A 10718-nucleotide genomic window follows, 5' to 3' on the forward strand; every position below is an offset into this window, starting at 1 on the left:
AAGAAAGCTATTTATAACACTGGAACATTGAAAGAACAAGTGGGTGGTGTTCGTCTTAAAGTTGGCGAGGCAATATGGCTGAAAAAGTAACCGGACTAGTTCAATGGATGGGCAAACAGTCAAAGATGTCTCTTGTGCTTCTTAGAATAGCTGAGAATGGAAGACACTGAGTCCTTGTGTTCTATAGATTTGCCTGGGGTTCTACAACGACATTGTGATCGGATTGATGAACATTTGGATATTATGTATATAATATAGTTACATAATAGATGACAATGGATGAAGACACCAGTCGGACCTATAACCCTACAGTATTGTTTCAGAGGAAGGCAACCCCCCCCCCCATGAGGCTCATGCTTATGTGACAATGTATATTAGATATTTAGGGTGGGACAATGCTCTTTTCCCCTCTTATCAGGCTCTGTTCCTTCACTCCCCTCTTTAAACTGACATTCACTCTGCCAAATTCCGCCTTGGTCTCCCAAGACAAACTGTCAACGCACTGAAGTGTCAAATTACATGCACCCATAGAAGTCTATGGAAAGAAAAACATCTTATTAGACTTTTGGTCAACTATTGGCCTTGAAAATCTGCCAAAGTTATGTGGCTGTCATGGACATTTTTGAGTGTTGCCAGCGTTTGCCCGACCATCCACTTTTGGTCAATCTTCAACACCATAGTTGCTGGGCCAAAGACGTGGTTGACAACTTGCCACCATTTACTGGGACAGTCGTGAATTTTAGGAAACAATCATCAGGACCATGTTTCATCTGGAATGGGATAAGTTTTACACAACCATGCCCAAAGTGGGGTTTAGGGGTGACCCCGGGGTGGGGGTGGGGGGTTACCAATGTAAATATTTGTAAGTATGCAAAGATAGAACAAGCTGCAGCTTCTATACGGAGTTCCTTTCATAGTCCGCATGCAACGTTGCGATGCAACGATTTTAGGTTTTTAGCATATTTTATGATGATACTTTGTAATTTGTAAGGACAAATGATCTCATGCAAGGAGAAGAACTGATATGTATCACTGACAGCAAAAATCTTAATGTAACTCCCAATAGGTCTTGGCTAGTCTACAAGGACCACAACTGGCCATAGATGTCTTTGTAGTGACAAGAAGATCCTGTTCTCGATGGTCTCAACTGGAATGAGAAAGTTATCTACAAGGTTTTAGTAGGAACAGGAAATCCTCCCCTAGACATCAAAAGAAACCAATCCAAAAAGTTAGTTGCCAACAGCAAAATTCAAGTGGCCACCGGACTTTCAAGTTTTGTTAAAGATCTGTTGGGCTTTCGAAGAGTTGCTCAAGGTGCAGAAACAACTCCCTGGTGTGTCCTAATAATGTGCGATAGGATTGTCTATGAAACAAAAGACCTTGAGAACAAAGCATTTTGGAGAAACACTGTTCCTTTGAGTTTCTGGAAGAACAAAGGTTGAAGGGGCCCTACCAGGTTGTCGAGCAGGTAGAACGTTTACTATTGTCGGGAATTATGGGTTAGTTTCGCTCTTATCACTAAAGAAGTACAAAAATCCTGCACAGTATGGACGCTTTCAGAAATAGAAGGGTTAATAGAAATGTAAATCATGTCAATATTCGGTGTGACCTTTGCCCTTTGCCTTCTTCTCAGTAAATGCAGACAGTTTTTGGCAGGGAGGTTGTTCTCACCGCCATCTTGGAAAACAAAGCCCAGATCTTCTGTGGATGTTGTTGCTCCAATCCGTCTGTCTCTTCACATTATCCCAGACAGACTGGATGATAATGAGATCAGGGCTAGATCATCACGTCCAGGACTCCCAATCCAAAGGGCAAAGGTCATACCAAATATTGATGGGATTTAATTTCTCATTGTGACCTTGTGGCTGTTAATGGTTTTTCTTTCTCAGATACATTATTGTTACAAAGTCATTGCAATTGTTCTATCTCAAGTATATCTAAGTAGATGGCGAGGCGCATGGTCCTAATGGCTCGCTGACACAGTCCTTGAGATGTGTACCCTACCTTGTGAGTGCTCACATAAGAGTCAGTCAAGTGCTGTTGGTCAAATATTTCCATCCTTCATTTTTTCCATCGGCCAGGGGAGGTATGTGGTTGTATAACAACACAAATAAATGGAATACGAGTCAATGAAACACATGATGGAAAGCAAATATGGCTTCCAGCACAAGACTAAGGAGCAAGAGTGCCCAGTGGATCAAAGTCTACCCCCCTCCAGGATCGCTGCATCATAAGGCAGATTCTCTGTTGGGGACTCTTAGGCGTCATGCCCACCATCTGCGTGTCTGTATATCTTATTGGGTTCTGCGTTAACGGATCCGAACCGCCCATTGAAACTAATAAAGAAAATGGATGACACTCAAGTTTCATCCAAGTATCATCCAAGTGCCTTCTATTACAAAAGCAGAAAACATTTGGATTGCATGAAGCCCAAGACTTTGGTGGCAAACCCCCTATAGGTTAAAGGCCAAGAAGCCATCAATGACATCCACAGGTCATAGGTCATCTATTCCTAACCCGGATTATAGTTTAGTATCCAATGTGCCAGCCTATGTACCACTTTACAAGGATGTTCCAGGTGATAGAGACTTAGAAACACAAACTCCCTATACTCACCTCTCTGCCCCACCAGGGTTCCAGTGCAGGGTCTCTGTTTGGGTCCGCCATCTTTGTTGACATTCTGCCCGCACATGATGGCGTCACAGGACATCACTACTTAGCCATTGAATGGTTGCATGGCTCACGTAGGGTCAGGAGCACTGGGGAACCCAATGGAGACTCTGCTGGATCCCCGGGCCAAACAGAGAGGTGAGTATATATAGTGTTTGTTATTTTAAGCCTCAGCAGGAGGGTCAACTCTTTGGCATATGATATAGTCCCATGGCAGTAAAGGGGAATCCACTGATGTCCATGAGCATCCAATGGATTTGCACCCTAGCGGGCTTCAGTTTCTTACCCAATAGAGACAGATTTGACCCTCACGGCCTTTCCCGACAAGTCTCATCTGACATTGAGTGAGTTGTCAGTCTTGGCGTTACAATGTCTGTTTGTCGGCTTTAGTTATTTCACAACGTCGGCGCGGTCATGGTGAATTCTCAGAATTCTATAGTTTCTCATAAACTTTATATTATTGCACTTAGACTGAAACATGAACTGTGTCCCCTACCAACCTATTATTCTTGGATATCTAGAGGGATTTACGGGACTGAAAGTTGTCAGGCTGCAAAGAAAACCTGACACCTCCACAGCCGTAAATAGTAAAAAAAACACAAGTCTTGCAATTTGTTGACAAAACTTGCAGATAAGAGAATACGACCATTTACTGAAGCTTTCCCACAAACGGCAGTAGCGAATCTTATGTTGTCATAACATTTACACAATGTGGAGAAGGTTTAAAGGCAATAACATTGCTCCGATAAGAAATGACTAGAAGGACGCCTATTCCAGTCACCCGGATCACCGAAGATGTTATAGGTACTGGATTCCTGCAGATGGGGCATTACCTCTCTCTGTATAATGTATTAGGTGGGGTCTACTCTTTCGCTGAACAGATAGGACAAAACCTAAGGATATTTTTTAAGTGATCCCCTGGAATTCACCCTTTAACTCCTGTACAGGGATCTAGACTTTGCTGCAGAGAAGCCACCAGATTGCTTTAGTGACAGCGACCCAAGAGGGTTGAAAGATGCCAACGAGTAGCACAAAAGGACAGTCAGAGATTTGGTTAAGAGACAGACCAAGGTCAGGGCAGGCAGAGATCATGTGGAAAGGTAACCAGGCAGAGGTCAGGTCAGGCGGAGGAGGTTTGAAAGCAAGTAACACAAGTAGGGCCCGTTCACACGGGCACAGAGGGGGGCGGATTATGGGCGTAATGCACATTATAATCCACCCCCTCACAATGGTGGTCTATTTAGAAGCGGACTGCCCTTACGTCAGGCGGACTCCACGGCTCGGTGAGCCACAGCGTCCGCCTGGAGGCAGCAACCTCTGGAGTCGGCCACCCATTCCGTGGAAGGGGGGGGGGAAGCCGTGACCGCGACAGTTGTGGCAGGCGGCTTTTGACCCGAGAGGGACGCGGCTCTCCACGTCACTCTCGGTGCCAAAACCTGCTATACCGCCCCCATGTGAAGTCAAACACAGAACAATGGTGAACACCATTTCAGGACACTACAAAGTCCAGTCCTTGTTAGTCTGAGCTAGCAGGAATATGGCCAAAGAGAGCACTCTATGGGCTACTGTAGGTGGTATAAAATCGTGGCCCCCTTCTTTGCAGAAATAGCGCCACACGAGTCTATAGTTTGTATCTATCAGAGATGAGCAAACCAGATTTTGACCCAAACCCCAAACTTTGTCACCCAGCAATCAGTATTATACTCTGGGGCTTAAAAAGACATCCAACTATAATAAGTGGGGGCTCAGGGGAGGTGCGGAAACTTAACAAACACTTCTCCTCCTTCCATCACCTCTCCTGGGCATCCTCGCAGGATCCAGTGGGGTTGTCTGTGGATGTTTGGTAGATACCTGGAGAACACCACGGACCCCAGGAGACCTTTGAAGCCTTTGATTGGGCCTCAGCAGTCACATGGGGTGCTTCAATGTCATGATGCTTCAACCCCAAAGGAGCCCAGGCAAGTAGTGGCCAGGTATCAGTATGTATTATGTTTCCGCACCTCCCCTGGCCCTCTACTTAGAGCCTCTACGGACATGGACCTCCTGACTACAGGTTGTCTAGAGTCACTGGTTCCTTAGTACATTCCAGATCAGAGCCAATGGGACTGTATTGGACAAGAGGCTGTGTGCCGGCCATGGCTGGGCATTGGCACTTTGTCCTGTAGTAGCCAATTATTATGAAGACAACAGTTAATATTTACCGCGACTGGAGCTATGTACTGAAGTTGGGCCCCTGACAAAGAAAATCCCCCTTTAGCAATGACCTGTCATCCATCGCTGCAGAGACAAATAGATCATCACCTCCGAGAATTTGTACGTATCAGGAACTGAATTCTAGCTTGTTTTTCACCTTCAGTACTAAAGAATGTGAACGAGTAACGCAACGAAAACAAAATCCACAATCCAGAGAGGACGGGACAGTCACTGCGGTATATGGGAGAAACACAAAAACCTCAGATACATTGTCTTACGCTGGGCACTCATATCAATGGCCAATGGGTATCTTATATTATGTAGGGGGACAGAGATCCTAAACTGAGAGTCACTGCTGGATAGGGTAATACAGGACTGCTGGGCGACCATTGCTGCCTTATGGGCATCATTGGGACCTGTCCTATATAAGACGCGCCTTGCCTTACCTATACCTTGGCTTGACCACCACTGATTTGATACTGATGATCTATTCGGAGGCTACTATAGGTCATAAGGTTACAAATGCCCCCCAAACTGGAAAACCCCATTGAGTATGAAAAATTGTGAGCTTTCAATCATTTTATCCCCATGAGGCATGCTCACAACTTTTGCAAAGTCTTCGAGGTGTGAACAAGCCTCACTGGTTTTCCTACATCCCAGCTTTGGAATTCGGCAAAATGCCAGTTCAAGCCTCGATGGGAGATCAGTATCAAAGCGTCTGGATGGTCGAGGTGGTCCCGGCCAAGTGGCCACCATTCAGGGACCATAAAAAAATTCCTTTAAGTCACAAGTAAGGCAAAGAAGTAAGGACTGGTTTTGCATCTGCAGCCCCCCAACCATACAAAGACCTCTCACCTACCTCCATCCTCAATGTGTCCTGGACAGTCCTCAAGACACGTGACCATAAAACAGCAGCTCCAAGACAATCTGAAGCTGAAGGAGAGTGGGTGTAGTAGTTCTGGAGTTGTTTGTAAGGAGTGGGGGTGGGGAGTTCTTAAGTCCTAGACAGTCTTCAACGACTGGTTATACATGGTGGTGGAAACTTCCATGTGCACCAGGAGGACACTTCTCTCTGGATATTGGGGTGTGATGGCATTAACATGCGGTATATATAGTAATGGGATCACCTTAAGGTTTATATACCCTCTTTGTGGTACCAGAAGAAGCCTAGACTTGGATCCTGAGGCCCTGGGTAGAACATGGAGGCTGTGTATACTGTGTATACTGTGTATACTGTGTATATTGACTTACTTATGTCCATTTAGCAATACGTGTATTGACTTTTATTAGGGCTTCGTATATTCCCATGAATGACAACTAGGGGGCGTGACTAAGACCAGTCCTATTAAGTTGGGAGGCCATGTTGGCTTAAAGCCGTGCCAGGGACAGTTCCATGATGCGTTGCGTTACTAAATGTATTGTGGAACATTTACAATTTTGACAAATTTTGCTAAACATTCCTAATCCGGTACAAATACAGGTGTGTACATACACAAGTCCACTGATGTCCTGTCTATTGACCCCTCCTGTACAAGCGTCGCTGCCATAGCAGTAACTGGTGCCCCAAATTGATAGTAGAAATGATGATGATGCTTAATATGTCCAAAAGAGAATAAGGATTCAGCGGGGTCACCTGTCCTAGGGGTTGCCCAAACCCACCATGGCACAGTCCGGGGCGCTCAGTGTTCCCCTTTAGACTAAGACCCCACATTGCAGAAATGCAGCTTTTTTTTTGTTGCAGATTTTGCTGCGTTGTTTTGAGCCAAAGCCAAAGATGGCGACAGAAGTCATGTGAGATATCTTGGAAGCTTCTTCCACTTCTAGCTTCTGCTCCGTCTACTCCTGGCTATGGCTCAAAAAACTGCAGCAAAATCTGCAAGAAAAAAAGGCTAAAGGAATGAATTGAAATATAGCATAGAGTATATACACAATAGTTGTGAATATCGGAGTATCTGGGATCCCCCTCCCCCAAAAACTACTTTGTGTGCCCGCAGGGGCTCTGGGTATAGATATAATTACATATAGTGACTGGTGATCCAGACTCCGGCCATATAGATTGTTATCTAGGTTATGGCCAGCTGTGTATGACCAATAAGATCTGATCTATAACTTATATATAACGCACATTGTACTACATACACCGTATACAACAATCAGTGTCTGGTTATGTGTTATACAGATGTAATGGAATTTACCTACTATATATAATATATACAACACGTGCATGAAAACATTGTATATGTAACTGTATATAGATCTATAACACATACCTACTGTATAACTGCAACATATACAATACAGGTACACAATATATATTATTATTATTGTTTATGTATATAGCACCATTAATTATAGGCAACGCTCCCTCTATATACAGTATATATAAACATACTCATGATCTATATGAAGAGTGTGTGTGTGTGTGTATATATATATATATATATACAAACACATAACCATATCCATAATACATATATGAAATACATACACAAACATACATAAGTAAGAACATGTTGCAGGTACACAGACACCAGTACACAGGTCATGTACATAAACTATATATATATATATATATATATATATATATATATACACACACACACACACACTATATACATCCATAATACACACACTATACACAATACCTAGAGTACATTATATACTGCACATCCACAATACACATCCATACAGCACACTATATACATCCAGAATACACTATACACAATCCATACAGCACACTATACACATCCACACTCACATCACTCTATCCTACACACAGTGCACAGTCCGGTGATGTTAGAGATTCTCCTCCATCACCTATAGCTTATATTACCTGAGTGAAGTCCACCACCACCACCATCAGTCACCGGGGGATAGTCAAGGCTCAGGTGTGCCCGGGTAGCGCCAGGTGGATACACTGCTTTGGTTAGTGCAGCACAGCGCCAGCTCAGGTTGGCACAGGTAGTGGGCACAGCTGTAGGGGGCACAGACTGGCAGCTCAGCACCAGCAGGGGGACAGACAAGGCGGCCAGCGGGCGGGATACACCGGCACAGGTCGGGATGAGAGTCGGGAGCTTCCTGGCTGTAGTAATAGTCGGGACACCGGCAGGATGGAGGGAGCCGCCTACTACTGTCACTGCTACCTGCCTGCTATCTACTACTGCCACTGCTACCTGCCTGCTATCTACTACTGCCACTGCTACCTGCCTGCTATCTACTACTGCCACTGCTACCTGCCTGCTATCTACTACTGCCACTGCTACCTGCCTGCTATCTACTACTGCCACTGCTACCTGCCTGCTATCTACTACTGCCACTGCTACCTGCCTGCTATCTACTACTGCCACTGCTACCTGCCTGCTATCTACTACTGCCACTGCTACCTGCCTGCTATCTACTACTGCCACTGCTACCTGCCTGCTATCTACTACTGCCACTGCTACCTGCCTGCTATCTACTGCTGCCACTGCTACCTGCCTGCTATCTACTGCTGCCACTGCTACCTGCCTGCTATCTACTGCTGCCACTGCTACCTGCCTGCTATCTACTACTGCCACTGCTACCTGCCTGCTATCTACTACTGCCACTGCTACCTGCCTGCTATCTACTACTGTCACTGCTACCTGCCTGCTATCTACTACTGCCACTGCTACCTGCCTGCTATCTACTGCTGCCACTGCTACCTGCCTGCTATCTACTGCTGCCACTGCTACCTGCCTGCTATCTACTGCTGCCACTGCTACCTGCCTGCTATCTACTGCTGCCACTGCTACCTGCCTGCTATCTACTGCTGCCACTGCTACCTGCCTGCTATCTACTACTGCCACTGCTACCTGCCTGCTATCTACTACTGTCACTGCTACCTGCCTGCTATCTACTACTGTCACTGCTACCTGCCTGCTATCTACTACTGTCACTGCTACCTGCCTGCTATCTACTGCTGCCACTGCTACCTGCCTGCTATCTACTACTGCCACTGCTACCTGCCTGCTATCTACTGCTGCCACTGCTACCTGCCTGCTATCTACTACTGTCACTGCTACCTGCCTGCTATCTACTGCTGCCACTGCTACCTGCCTGTTATATACTACTGCCACTGCTACCTGCCTGCTATCTACTGCTGCCACTGCTACCTGCCTGCTATCTACTACTGCCACTGCTACCTGCCTGCTATCTACTACTGCCACTGCTACCTGCCTGCTATCTACTACTGCCACTGCTACCTGCCTGCTATCTACTACTGCCACTGCTACCTGCCTGCTATCTACTACTGCCAACTGCTGCCACTGCTACCTGCCTGCTATCTACTACTGTCACTGCTACCTGCCTGCTATCTACTGCTGCCACTGCTACCTGCCTGCTATCTACTACTGCCACTGCTACCTGCCTGCTATCTACTGCTGCCACTGCTACCTGCCTGTTATATACTACTGCCACTGCTACCTGCCTGCTATATACTACTGCCACTGCTACCTGCCTGCTATATACTACTGCCACTGCTACCTGCCTGCTATCTACTACTGTCACTGCTACCTGCCTGCTATCTACTACTGCCACTGCTACCTGCCTGCTATCTACTACTGTCACTGCTACCTGCCTGTTATATACTACTGCCACTGCTACCTGCCTGTTATATACTACTGCCACTGCTACCTGCCTGCTATCTACTACTGCCACTGCTACCTGCCTGCTATATACTACTGCCACTGCTACCTGCCTGTTATATACTACTGCCACTGCTACCTGCCTGCTATCTACTACTGCCACTGCTACCTGCCTGCTATCTACTGCTGCCACTGCTACCTGCCTGCTATCTACTACTGCCACTGCTACCTGCCTGCTATCTACTGCTGCCACTGCTACCTGCCTGCTATCTACTGCTGCCACTGCTACCTGCCTGCTATCTACTGCTGCCACTGCTACCTGCCTGCTATCTACTGCTGCCACTGCTACCTGCCTGCTATATACTACTGCCACTGCTACCTGCCTGCTATCTACTGCTGCCACTGCTACCTGCCTGCTATCTACTGCTGCCACTGCTACCTGCCTGCTATCTACTGCTGCCACTGCTACCTGCCTGCTATCTACTGCTGCCACTGCTACCTGCCTGCTATCTACTACTGCCACTGCTACCTGCCTGCTATCTACTACTGCCACTGCTACCTGCCTGCTATCTACTACTGCCACTGCTACCTGCCTGCTATCTACTACTGCCACTGCTACCTGCCTGCTATATACTACTGCCACTGCTACCTGCCTGCTATCTACTGCTGCCACTGCTACCTGCCTGCTATCTACTACTGCCACTGCTACCTGCCTGCTATCTACTACTGCCACTGCTACCTGCCTGCTATCTACTGCTGCCACTGCTACCTGCCTGCTATCTACTACTGCCACTGCTACCTGCCTGCTATCTACTGCTGCCACTGCTACCTGCCTGCTATCTACTGCTGCCACTGCTACCTGCCTGCTATCTACTGCTGCCACTGCTACCTGCCTGCTATCTACTACTGCCACTGCTACCTGCCTGCTATCTACTGCTGCCACTGCTACCTGTCTGCTATCTACTGCTGCCACTGCTACCTGCCTGCTATCTACTACTGCCACTGCTACCTGCCTGCTATCTACTACTGCCACTGCTACCTGCCTGCTATCTACTACTGCCACTGCTACCTGCCTGCTATCTACTACTGCCACTGCTACCTGCCTGCTATCTACTACTGTCACTGCTACCTGCCTGCTATATACTACTGCCACTGCTACCTGCCTGCTATCTACTACTGCCACTGCTACCTGCCTGCTATCTACTGCTGCCACTGCTACCTGCCTGCTATCTACTGCTGCCACTGCTACCT

The sequence above is a fragment of the Leptodactylus fuscus genome, chromosome 8 (assembly GCF_031893055.1).
Source record: "Leptodactylus fuscus isolate aLepFus1 chromosome 8, aLepFus1.hap2, whole genome shotgun sequence".
Classification (NCBI taxonomy): Eukaryota; Metazoa; Chordata; class Amphibia; order Anura; family Leptodactylidae; genus Leptodactylus; species Leptodactylus fuscus.